The sequence below is a fragment of the Bombina bombina genome, chromosome 1, assembly GCF_027579735.1.
Source record: "Bombina bombina isolate aBomBom1 chromosome 1, aBomBom1.pri, whole genome shotgun sequence".
Taxonomy (NCBI): domain Eukaryota; kingdom Metazoa; phylum Chordata; class Amphibia; order Anura; family Bombinatoridae; genus Bombina; species Bombina bombina.
Genome location: NC_069499.1, coordinates 236,217,047 through 236,231,507, shown reverse-complemented (window position 1 = coordinate 236,231,507; position 14,461 = coordinate 236,217,047).

Below are 14,461 nucleotides of genomic sequence, written 5' to 3'. Positions count from 1 at the left end.
TAGACTAGCCAGGAGTCAAAGCCAGAGCGGGTAGTCAGACGATCCAGGTCAGGAGCCAAAGTGAGTGTCAGTCAGACCAGGGTCAAGAACACGAAGATCAGCAAAGTCAGGAACAAGCCAGGGATCAGGAACCAGAAGGAACATCAAACAAGACAGGAAATACACGTAGACCAGAACTCACAGTGAAGTCAGAGACAATGCAAGGGCAAACAGGACTGAGGCAGTTATATAGGAAGTGTTTACATCATCTTTCTAGGACTGCAATCTCTCTCTCTCCAGTTTGGCCATAAGAGGGAGCCTGTGAGTAGTGAGCAGCATTACACACTCTGCTACAGGCAAGGTGAGTCTAAAATGGCAAAAAATCTGCAAATAACTAGTGAAGTGTGGGTGAACACCAGACAGAGTCTTGGGGAACAAAGTACCGTAGCTCCACTACACTATTAAACTAAGAATATTTTTTACAACTAGACGGAATTTGTATTAAAAAAAAAAAAATAACATCTAGTAAGTGTTATCACAGATTATTACATTCCATTTTCTTCTATTATCTAATTTGCTTCATTATTAGGTATTCTTTGTTGAAGAAATAGCAATGCACATGGGTGAGCCAATAACACAAGGCATTTATGTGTAGCCACCAATCAGCAGCTACGGAACCTATTTATATATGCTTTACAACAAAGTATAACAAGAGAATGAAGCAAATTATTCAAACAATAGTCATTGTTTCTCAGTTCATTATCTGATAATCTGCTGAAGCTATTTAGAGACAGATATGCAGCAGTGTTATGTTTGTTAACACTGCCATGTGCTTTTCCAGTTGTCAGAATTGAAATACTGTTAAGGTGCAGACTTAAAATATAGTTTGTTTCAATATTGTAATAAAAAAGCAAAAAGCAGTGGGTTATCTATAACATAATTGTGTTTGTAACGCGTCCGTCGCCATCGTCATTTGTGCAAGCAGCCTGCAGTGCGAGACAGCTTCAGGAGCTCCAGTTCTCATCGGTAACATAACAGCTGAGAGCTGGAGCTCCTGAAGCTTCAGGTATCTTCCGCATATGGAGCCGGAGCACAATGGGTGCTCCACCTACATATGAGGCCAGATGCCTGATCTTTACAGACGGTGACACTGTGTGTGTCACCGTCTGTAACGATCTTCTTCTGGTGCCAGTGGGAGGTGTGGGTGGGAGGCGGGTGGGCGGCTTAGCAGCAGAGGGGGGAGTGTAGGGGAGGGAGTGGGAGTGCCCTTCTACAGAAAAAAAAAAAAAAGGACAAGGAGGGATGGGGCAGCTACATCACAGAAAATGGGTTTGGGGGTGGGGGGAGGTGGTGGGACCACTACACTACAGAAAAGAAAAAGAGTTTATAGGTACTGGCAGACAGCTGCCAGTACCTAAGATGGCGGCAATAGAGGGGGGAGGGTTAAAGAGCTGTTTGAGGGGGGAATCAGGGACACAGGGATAGGAGGACTGAGGGACAGGAGGACAGAGGGATAGAGACACAGGGACAAATAGGGACAGAGGGACAGGGACAAAGGAATAGGGACAGAGGGATAGAGGGACAGGGACAGAGGAATAGGGACAGGGATAGAGGGATAGGGACAGAGGAATAGGGAGAGAGGGATAGATGAATAGGGATAGATGAACCTCACTTTTAAAAAGAATAGACTGCCCTCTGGGCAGGCTTATTGCCTACTGTAAAATCATTACAATTTGTATTGTTTATTGTTTTAACAGGACTTTATCTTTTATTTATTTTTAACTTAATTTGTACAATGCCCAATACTTGTCTCAGTTTCTATGGGAAGGCAAAAGAGCTGTTTTGCCTTTGAAGTGGCTGCTAGGAGACATCTATAGTAGCTCCAGTCATTTTCTTGCCCATGCTCGGTAGAGGACTTTTGTAGCAAAAATCATGACAGTAAAATAATGTCTACACTACAAAAAGTGCTCGTTTTGCAATAAAAACTATTAAGTTGTTTGCTGTTTTTAACATTCTTTACCTTTACTTTGATTCAAAGGGACAGTCTATTACAGAACTACAGAAATTTTATTGTTTAAAAAAAATAGATAATCCCTTTATTGCCATTCCCCAGTTTGGCATAACCAACACGGTTATATTAATATACTTTTTACCTCTGTGATTACCTTTTATTTAAGCCTCTGCAGACTGCACACTTATTTCAATTCTTTTGAGAGACTTGCATTTTAGCCAATCAGAAATTAGAAATTAGCATGAGCCTACCTAGGTTTAGCTTTCAACCAAGAATACCAAGAGAACAGAGCAAACTTGATGATAAAAGTAAATTGGAAAATTGTATGCCCTATCTGAATCATGAAGGTTTCATTTTGACTAGACTGTCCCTTAACATTTTTTTTTTTTACTAAAAGGAGCACTGTTTCATGCCCATTTAAATTACGGAACTTTGTGGTACTATACAAATAAATTATAGTGATGATAATAAAAATAATAATGAGTATTATTATAACAACAATACAGGAAAAGGGGACAAAGTAAATACAAGTATATATTGCAAAGTTGTTTTACTACATATAAGCATTTTATATAAAAATCTCAAGTGATAAGATATTTTCAGCAGTTATTAAAAGCACAGGCATGAGCAACTGGTACTTATCTATAATCACATTTTGTGTTCTCTCTTTCTCGCTGGTACTTTTATATCTTAGGCATTTTTAGTTCATGTCAGTATATCCAAAACTGAACAGCTCAGCACAACCTGGTTAAAAGTTTCAGATGTCTGCAGCATGATTAAGATTCACAAGCAGTTAAACATTTAACCAAGAACAAAAGTAACTTGTTCACAAAATACCTGTGCATTAATTAGTTAACAATATTGATCAGTAGATGAAGCAACTATACAATAAAAATTACAAAAACCTGATATAGAAAGGTCAAATATTACCACATATAATTAAAAAGCTTTTCCCATTTTTTTTCCAATAAAAGAACATTTTAATGCAAAATGTAGATGCTCTAAATCAGTGTTTCCCAAACCCACTTTTCAGGGTCTTTAACTAGAGCACAGGTGAAATAATCAGCTCACCCTTAAAGGGACAGTCTACAATATAATTTTTATTTTTTTAAACATAGATAATCCCTTTATTACCCATTTCCCAGTTTTCCATAACCAACACATTTATATTAACCCCTTAAGGACAAGGCCATTTTTCATTTTCTTTCCCTTAAGGACCTGGGCTATTTTTACATTTCTGCGGTGTTTGTGTTTAGCTGTAATTTTCCTCTTACTCATTTACTGTACCCATACATATTATATACCGTTTTTTCACCATTAAATGGACTTTCTTTCATTATTTTCATCATATCTTATAATTTACTATAAAAAAATTATAAAATATGAGGAAAAAATTGAAAAAAATACACTTTTTCTAACTTTGACCCCCAAAATCTTTTACAAATCTGCAACCACCAAAAAACATGCATGCTAAATAGTTTCTAAATGTTGTCCTGAGTTTAGAAATAACCAATGTTCACATGTTCTTTGCTTTTTTTGCAAGTTATAGGGCAATAAATACAAGTAGCACTTTGCTATTTCCAAACCACTTTTTTTCAAAATTAGCGCTAGTTAGATTGGGACACTGATATCTTTCAGGAATCCCTGAATATCCCTTGACATGTGTATATATTTTTTTAGCAGACATCCCAAAGTATTGATCTAGGCCCATTTTGGTATATTTCATGCCACCCTTTCACCGCCAAATGAGATCAAATAAAAAAATTGTTCACTTTTTCAAATTTTTTCACAAACTTCAGGTTTCTCACTGAAATTATTTGCAAACAACTTGTGCAATTATGGCACAAATGGTTGTAAAAGCTTCTCTGGGATCCCCTTTGTTCAGAAATAGCAGACATATATGGCTTTGGCGTTGCTTCTTGGTAATTAGAAGGCCGCTAAATTCAGCTGCGCACCACACGTGTATTATGCCCAGCAGTGAAGGGATTAATTAGGGAGCTTGTAGGGAGCTTGCAGGGTTAATTTTAGCTTTAATGTAGAGATCAGCCTCCCACCTGACATATCCCACCCCCTGATCCCTCCCAAATAGCTCTCTTCCCTCCCCCACCCCACAATTGTCCCCGCCATCTTAAGTACTGGCAGAAAATTTGCCAGTACTAAAATAAAAGGTATTTCCAAAAAAAAATATTTTTTTTAGCATATTTAAATATTACATGTTTAGGATCCCCCCCTTAGCCCCCAACCTCCCTGATCCCCCCTCAAACAGCTCTCTAACCCTCCCCCTCTAACGTATTAGTAGCCATCTTGGGTACTGGCAGCTGCCTGCCAGTACGCAGTTTACAATAAAATATATTTTTTATTATTTTTTTTATAATTTTTCTGTAGTGTAGCTTGCCCCCCACCTCCCTCCCTCCGAGATCCCTTAGATCACTTATTTTTATTTTATTTTCCCCACTTTGTGTTCAAATATTTTCTGCAGTGTAGCGGTTTCCACCCACTCCCTACCCGTGTGCGCGCCCCGTGCATGCGCGTGCTCCCGTGTGCGCCCCCCGCGATCCCACCCCCCTCCACATCACACGGCCCATCGATGGCCGCCCACCCGCCTCCCAGACTGGCTCCCACCCACCAACGATACCATCGATGTCCGGTGCAGAGAGGGCCACAGAGTGGCTCTCTCTGCATCGGATGGCCAAGAAGAGTTATTGCAGGATGCCTCGATGTCGAGGCATCACTGCAATAACCGGAAAGCGGCAGGAAGCGATCAGGATCGCTTCCAGACGATTTAAACCCTAATGTCATACAGGGTACGTTGCTGGTCTTTAAAGACCAGGTTGTGTGCGACGTACCCTGTACGACATGCGTCGTTAAGGGGTTAATATAATTTTTACCTCTGAGACTACCTTGTATCTAAGCATCTTCTGACAGCCACCTGATCACAAGACTTTTTATTTATTATCTATTGACTTGCATTCAGTACTGTGTTGTGCTAAATCTTAAATGACTTCTTGGGCATGAACACATTTTTATCTATTGGCCCACTTAAACTAGCAGTCTCCTGTTGTGAAAAGCAAATAAAAAAACATGTGATTAAGAGGTTGTCAATAGAGCCTTTGAAACGGGCAGAAATTTAGACGTTTAAATATTATAAAGTATATTAATCTAACAATGTTGGCTATGCAAAGCTGGGGAATGGGTATTAAAGGCATTATCTATCTTTTAAACAATAAGAATTCTAGTGTAGACTGTCCCTTTAATATGATTATTTCACCTATGCACTAGTTAAGATATAATGCATATCTGGCCTGTTAACCCCTTGTATGTTAATGTACCGCAAGACTAAAAATAAAATGTATAATTACAAGGCTTTTATTATATGTCTTTAAACTAAGGATCAGTGCATTAGGAAAGTCCTTAATTCCATCCAGTATTATATTTATCTCTTTATAACAGGCATGAGGCCTAAAAATAGTGTTTATTTTACTAGGCACCTCGCACATTTTGTAAGCTAATATATCTCTGTATTTCCCAGCTGAGTGATTGTCTTTCCTTGGATAGTTTTTAATTATATATGTCTTATGCGGCAAAGGGGTTAAACACATAGGTAAAGTCACAATTTGGAGCCAAAAGAATTGCATCTCCCGAGCAGGAGACCTCCAGTGGGCCAGTATTGTACAAACTGCCAATCACCAGATATGTTCTGCTAGAGTGCTGTAATGTCTGCTACACCTGAGGGAGACTTTGTGTTCAATTTCTTTATGGGGGTAAAACACAGCTATGTAGATTGCGTAATGCAAATAATACATGCTCTGGGAATTAGAGTATGAAAATGTTGCATCGTATACAACAACATCACATATAAAAAAAAAATAAAAAAAAAAATGTAAAAACCAATAAAAATTATTATAAAAAAAAAAAAAAAAAAAAAAAAAAAAAGAGTATGAAAATGTTGCATTAGAATGTTCTTTTTAGAGTAGGGTGATGACGTCCCCAATTTCCGGGGACAGTCCCCAAATTAAGGAGACTGTCCCCGGAAAAATTATGTCTCCGGAAACATCCCCGGCTCCTGTTGCACTTTCCCTGGCTCCTACTGTAGCCAAGCGCTGCCTGGAAGGAAGTCATAAGCGGAGCGACAAGGTAAGTAGTAAAAGTGCGTGGGTGTGGGAAGAGGGAGTCTCGGTTATTGAGCTGCAGCCAAGCACAGCCTGGGAGAAAGCGATATGTCACTTTGTCCCAGTGCGCAGGTCAGGAGGGAAGAGCGGAGCGACAAGGTAAGAAATGTAAAGAAATGTAAAGATGTCAAGGTGAACAGAAAAGTGAATTTTACTAAAAAAGATAAGAATGCTTTAAAGAAATTGAGTGATAATAAGGGGATTATCATTAAGAGAGCGGACAAGGGAGGTGCAACTGTCCTTTTGGATAAGGAATTTTATATTCGGGAGATTAAAATACAATTGGCAGATGAGAAGGTGTATAAATTGTTACCAAGAAATCCTAAATTTGAGATTAAGAAGGAAATAGAGAATTGTGTATCTAAGGCAGAGAGAGGAGGGGGTCATTGGGCAGGATGTGGTTAGATTCCTATTGGAGACTGAGGAAATAACACCTGTCCTTTATACGTTACCAAAAATCCATAAGGACAAGGTAGCTCCACCAGGGCACCCTATAGAGGCAGGAATCGGATCAATCCTGTCCAGTGCCTCCATCTTCCTAGATAAATATCTAAGACCTTTTGTAGGATCTAATTCCTACATAAGAGATACAGGTGACTTTTTGAATAAAGTAGAGTCTGGAATTAAGTGAAGGTAAAGGTATCTTGTACAGTATGGATGTAGTAAGTCTGTACACATCCATTACACATGAAGCAGGAATTGGAGCAGTTAATAGAATGCTTAGTAATAGTACAGAGATAAGCGAGATACAGAGACATTTTATTATTGAACTGCTTGGTATTGTACTGAGATGCAACTATTTCCTATTCCAGGATGAATACTTTCTACAACTTCAGGGCACAGCCATGGGTTCCAATGTCGCCCCCACATATGCGAACATTTTCATGAATGTGTTTGAAGAACATGTGGTGTATAGTCACCCTTTATTTATTCTATATGGCGCCACATGGTGGCGCTATATAGATGACGTGTTCGGTGTGTGGTTGAGCGACATTGGAACCCTGGAACAGTTTTTTAAGGATTTGAATAGTGCCACCCTGAATATTAAATTTAAACTCGTCCATAGTGAAGAGAGAATTAACTTTTTGGATACCAAAGTGTATAAGTCTGGTACTTCATTGTCAGTAGATCTGTATAGAAAGGAAACAGATTGTAATAATCTACTAGACTATAATAGTGCACATCCTCCCACTAGATCTCTACCAAAGAGCCAGTTTTTGCGTGTAAGACGCATAGTATCAGATGAGAGTCTGGCACTGGAGAGGCTTAGTGAGAATGGGAACGCATTTACTAAGAGAGGCTATCCATCTAAACTAATACAGGAGGGCATAAATTGTGCTTTGGAAACTCCTAGATATAAGTTGTTAGAACAAAAGAATAAAGTGAAAGATCAAACAGATAGGATGGTGTTTGTAAACAATTTCTCTCCTCTTAGTGATAAAATACAGGGGATCATAAGAAAGCACTGGAGTGTATTAAGTGACTGTAATCCTAAAGTGAAAGAATTTCAAGTACCGCCAATGCCAGCATATAGGAGGGGTAAAAATCTTAAAGATACCCTTGTAAGGGCGGATATAGGATCAGGTAAGACAAAAGTGCAGAGATATATTGACAAAAAGAACAATGGTTGCTTTCCCTGACTAAATTGTACTAACTGTAATAATATGGTGCAGGGCTCTACATTTTCCCACCCACGTACAGGCAAGAATTTTCTGATATGGGGATATTTTACCTGCAAAAAACAATGTATGAGACCGCACCAAAATAAAACTGCTACAACAAACTCCAGATGAAATAGAAGTCTCTCTATACTTCTAGAAAATAAGGACATACAATTAAAATTATCAACCGGAGCGCTCCAAAAATGAGCTAAAGTGTACTTGTATTGGATAGCATAAAATATAACTACATATAATTATCTGACTGTTAAATGTAACAGTAAGCAAACGCAGAAAATTAACCACAATTGCCTAGCAATGCTACAATCTAAATATCCTATTTCAGCTCTAAAAATAAAGGAGCACAATCTAAATAAGGTTTAGATATTCAATGCAAATAGCAAACAAATTGTGCATTTAATAAAATAGTGGATTTGATACAATAGTGGATTTAGTAAAATATAACATTAATATATAATACGGTCAATAAAATACATTTATTAATACATTTAAGGTTGACCTTACAAGTGAATAAACAGCAAAATACATAAAATATTCATAACAATATAAAACAAAACAAAATAAAATTAATTAAAATAATATTGTGCTTGGATTAATAATGTCCCATATGGCCAAATAGGCCAAAAAGTCTTTCACAAAGTCTTTTTAATCCTGAATGTCTGTAAACTTTATATCCGTGATCGCAAGTCTCCTGGAAACAAAAGATAATCTCCTTCAGGCAGTGTGAAGAGCCGTGTGTAAATTAATTAATCTCTACTCACAGTTTCAAAAAGCTGAGGTCTGCGATGAAACGTGCCCTTAGAAAATAGTTTATTCCGATTCTGGAATGTCTCCAAAGGGATCAAAGCATTCAAAATTCAAAGCGTTCAAAATTCTTAGGGCAAGAAAAACACTTAAATTACCAAGTAATAAAACATCCGCAATGCTGGAGCCTATAACCAAAGATACGGCTGCTCACTGAATAGCCCTCTAGACCGATAAGCCAATAAGATTAGCCCAATCAGTCAGAGGTGCCGTGGCCAAAATCCAGAAGCGCCGTTCACATCGGTTTACAATTGGCTTTATGCGGGATGTGACATTAAGCTCCGTTTGAGGAGTAGTTTACCATAGAGCAACGCATTTCAAATTAATCTTTGTCAAGCTTTGGAGACATTCCAGAATCGGAATAAACTATTTTCTAAGGGCACGTTTCATCGCAGACCTCAGCTTTTTTAAACTGTGAGTAGAGATTAATTAATTTACACACGGCTCTTCACACTGCCTGAAGGAGATTATCTTTTGTTTCCAGGAGACTTGCGATCACGGATATAAAGTTTACAGACATTCAGGATTAAAAAGACTTTGTGAAAGACTTTTTGGCCTATTTGGCCATATGGGACATTATTAATCCAAGCACAATATTATTTTAATTAATTTTATTTTGTTTTATATTGTTATGAATATTCTATGTAATTTGCTGTTTATTCACTTGTAAGGTCGACCTTAAATGTATTAATAAATGTATTTTATTGACCGTATTATATATTAATGTTATATTTTACTAAATCCACTATTGTATCAAATCCACTTTTTTATTAAATGCACAATTTGTTTGCTATTTGCATTGAATATCTAAACCTTATTTAGATTGTGCTCCTTTATTTTTAGAGCTGAAATAGGATATTTAGATTGTAGCATTGCTAGGTAATTGTGGTTAATTTTCTGCGTTTGCTTACTGTTACATTTAACAGTCAGATATAATTATATGTAGTTATATTTTATGCTATCCAATACAAGTACACTTTAGCTCATTTTTGGAGCGCTCCGGTTGATAATTTTAATTGTATGTCGATATTTTACCTGCAACACGGACTATGCAGTGTATCTAATCAAATGCCCATGTGGGTGGGGCTATGTAGGAGAGACCACCCGTAAGGTGCGAGAAAGGCTGAATCAGCATAAGAGCAGTATAAGAACGGGGGATGTAGATGCACCTGTGGCCCACCATTTTTTGATAGCTGGGCATAGCCTGAGTCAAATAAGATTTCAGATTATAGATCATGTTGAGAAACCTAGGAGGGGGGGCAATAGGGAGAAAAAACTTCAACAAAGAGAATTGTTCTGGATCTACACACTAGGTACTATGTGGCCAGGAGGTATGAACAGAGAGATGGACTGGAGTGTGTTTTGATGACTATCCCTTTAATCTATGAGAGATAGATAGTATGAAGGTCTAATAATAAAATTCCTTGGGGCTAATAAATGATTAGACATCTTTGCTTTAGAATGTCTATATTATGTACACATAATGATAAAATAACCATGTATTTGCATGAGGATCTCTACTCTATTCAAAGAGTATGTTAAAAAAGAGGTTTGTGCACATTTCAGGGAGTTGGCAAATTAACTGATGTAGGTAGATGAACACAGGTGTGTGTTGTAATTAAGTGGGAGGGGTTATGGGTATTTTAAGCCTGTATGTGTCAGTGTGATTTTATACATGATTAAGGACAGTTGGTCTGAAACGTTGTATTAATTTTTTGGCTATAATAAAAATCTTTTTACACAGTGCTGCTGCAGCTTGAACTTTGTATATCTCATTGGAAGGGTGAGAGGTGGATCTCCCATTGTATTGTGGTGTGGTGTATCTCTGAGTTCTGGGGCCTGGGAAGCGCTAGGCTCCTTTCCTTGACTGGGCTGGGTTTTTACTCTGGCAGTCTGGAGTTCCACACTAGGTCCAAAGACTGGATGTTTTGTTACATTCCAGCCAATAAAAAGAAATGAAAACAAAGTGATGTGCACTATGATACTAGATTTTTTTTCTGACAAATTGATTCTCCTTTTTTCCCCAGCCTTCTGTATCATGTGACAGACATCAGCCAATCACAGACTAGTATACGTATACCCTGTGAGCTTGTGCACATGCTCAGTAGGAACTTGTTCCCCAGAAAGGTGTGAATATAAAAAAAATGTCCCCGGATTTCATTTTAAAAATCTGGTCACCTTATTTTAGAGCCCATGTAAGCCTTACACAATTATTATTAGATAAATAGTTGAAGCTCCGGGGTGCCTAACATGAATGCCCCTAACAATAAAAAACAACAACTATATAAATATGTTAACAATATAAATGAAAGAAAACCCCAGTTACATGTCCCTGGGTCACATCCACAAAACAGAATTAAAACACAAGCATAAAAAACAAACATTTGTTTCATTATATAACTAACATTATTTAACAATAGAAGACATTTGAAAATGCACTGTTCTAGATGCACACAAATTAATGTCATGCAATGTGCTATGGTCTCACACACAAAAAAATGCTTTGTTTTTATTTAGAGTGGTTGGTGTAAGAGAGAATGAAGGTTAAAGTGGATTTTGCCAAGGTCAAAGCGCATAGTGATATCACTGCACAAATCTACAGCTCTCACCCAAATACCGTCATAATACGTTTGTCTTAAAGGTACAGTAAAACCTACATTTATCTAACATGCATATGAAAAAGGGATGTACTAAAAGGAATGACAAGGGTGAATGACAAAATGGAATGCCCATAGACTTTAATGGGATGTAAAATTAAAAGTGTTAAAGCAACAAAACTATGATACATATTAACTAGATATTTACCAGATATGTTCCCCAGGTACAGTAGCATATTCTGAAAGTGAGATTACTTCAGATTATAGCTGCTTTATATGGAATGACAAGGGTGAATGACAAAATGGAATGCCCATAGACTATAATGGGATTACATTTAAAAGTGCAATATAAACTAAACTATGATACATATAGACTAGATATTTACCATATATGTTCCCCAGGTACAGTAGCATATTCTGAAAGTGAGATTACTTCAGATTATAGCTGCTTTCTATGGAATGACAAGGGTGAATGACAAAATGGAATGCCCATAGACTATAATGGGATTACATTTAAAAGTGCTATAGAAACTAAACTATGATACATATCAAATAGATATTTACCAGATATGTTCCCCATGTACAGTAGCATATTCTGAAAGTGAGATTACTTCAGATTATAGCTGCTTTATATGGAATGACAAGGGTGAATGACAAAATGGAATGCCCATAGACTATAATGGGATTACATTTAAAAGTGCTATATAAACTAAACTATGATACATATCGACTAGATATTTACCATATATGTTCCCCAGGTACAGTAGCATATTCTGAAAGTGAGATTACTTCAGATTATAGCTGCTTTCTATGGAATGACAAGGGTGAATGACAAAATGGAATGCCCATAGACTATAATGGGATTACATTTAAAAGTGCTATAGAAACTAAACTATGATACATATCAAATAGATATTTGCCAGATATGTTCCCCATGTACAGTAGCATATTCTGAAAGTGAGATTACTTCAGATTATAGCTGCTTTCTATGGAATGACAAGGGTGGATGGCAAAATGGAATGCCCATAGACTATAATGGGATTACATTTAAAAGTGCTATAGAAACTAAACTATGATACATATCAAATAGATATTTACCAGATATGTTGCCCAGGTACAGTAGCATATTCTGAAAGTGAGATTACTTCAGATTATAGCTGCTTTCTATGGAATGACAAGAATGAATGACAAAATGGAATGCCCATAGACTATAATGGGATTACATTTAAAAGTGCTATAGAAATTAAACTATGATACATATCAACTAGATATTTACCAGATATGTTCCCCAGGTACAGTAGCATATTCTGAAAGTGAGATTACTTCAGATTATAGCTGCTTTCTATGGAATGACAAGGGTGAATGACAAAATGGAATGCCCATAGACTATAATGGGATTACATTTAAAAGTGCTATAGAAACTAAACTATTATACATATCAAATAGATATTTACCAGATATGTTCCCCAGGTACAGTAGCATATTCTGAAAGTGAGATTACTTCAGATTATAGCTGCTTTCTATGGAATTACAAGGGTGAATGACAAAATGGAATGCCCATAGACTTTAATGGGATGTAAAATTAAAAGTGTTGAAGCAACAAAACTATGAGACATATCAAATAGATATTTACCCGATATGTTCCCCAGAACCAGTAACATATTCTGAAAGTGAGATAACATCAGATTATATCTGCTTTCTATGGAATGACAAGGGTGAATGACATAATGGAATGCCCATAGACTATAATGGGATTAAATTTAAAAGTGCTATAGAAACTAAACTATGATACATATCAACTAGATATTTACCATATATGTTCCCCAGGTACAGTAGCATATTCTGAAAGTGAGATTACATCAGATTATAGCTGCTTTCTATGTAATGACAAGGGTGAATGACATAATGGAATGCCCATAGACTATAATGGTATTAAATTTAAAAGTGCTATAGAAACTAAACTATGATACATATTAAATAGATATTTACCAGATATGTTCCCCAGGTACAGTAGCATATTCTGAAAGTGAGATTACTTCAGATTATAGCTGCTTTCTATGGAATGACAAGGGTGAATGACAAAATGGGATGCCCATAGACTATAATGGGATTACATTTAAAAGTGCTATAGAAACTAAACTATGATACATATCAAATAGATATTTACCAGATATGTTCCCCAGGTACAGTAGCATATTCTGAAAGTGAGATTACTTCAGATTATAGCTGCTTTCTATGGAATGACAAGGGTGAATGACAAAATGGAATGCCCATAGACTTTAATGGGATGTAAAATTAAAAGTGTTGAAGCAACAAAACTATGATACATATCAACTAGATATTTACCAGATATGTTCCCCAGGTACAGTAGCATATTCTGAAAGTGAGATTACTTCAGATTATAGCTGCTTTCTATGGAATGACAAGGGTGAATGACAAAATGGAATGCCCATAGACTATAATGGGATTACATTTAAATGTGCTATAGAAACTAAACTATGATACATATAAACTAGATATTTACCAGATATGTTCCCCAGGTACAGTAGCATATTCTGAAAGTGAGATTACTTCAGATTATTGCTGCTTTCTATGGAATGACAAGGGTGAATGACAAAATGGAATGCCCATAGACTATAATGGGATTACATTTAAAAGTGCTATAGAAACTAAACTATGATACATATCAAATAGATATTTACCAGATATGTTCCTCATGTACAGTAGCATATTCTGATAGTGAGATTACTTCAGATTATAGCTGATTTCTATGGAATGACAAGGGTGAATGACAAGATAGAATGACCATAGACTATAATGTGAATACATTTAAAAGTGCTATAGAAACTAAACTATGATACATATCAAATAGATATTTACCAGATATGTTCCCCAGGTACAGTAGCATATTCTGAAAGTGAGATTACTTCAGATTATAGCTGCTTTGTATGGAATGACAAGGGTGAAATACAAAATGGAATGCCCATAGACTTTAAAGGGTTTTAAACTTAAGTGTTATAGCATCAAAACTATGAAACACATCAAGTAGACTTTTACCAAATATCTTTACCAGGTAAAGTATAATAATCTAAAAGTAAGATTATGTGGTATTGTTGCTGCTTTGTATGGATTCATAAGAGTGAATGACAAAATAGGATGCCCAACATAGTGACTGATGGTGGCTGTCATTGCCTGAGGCACGCAGAAATTGCATTGTGTTCC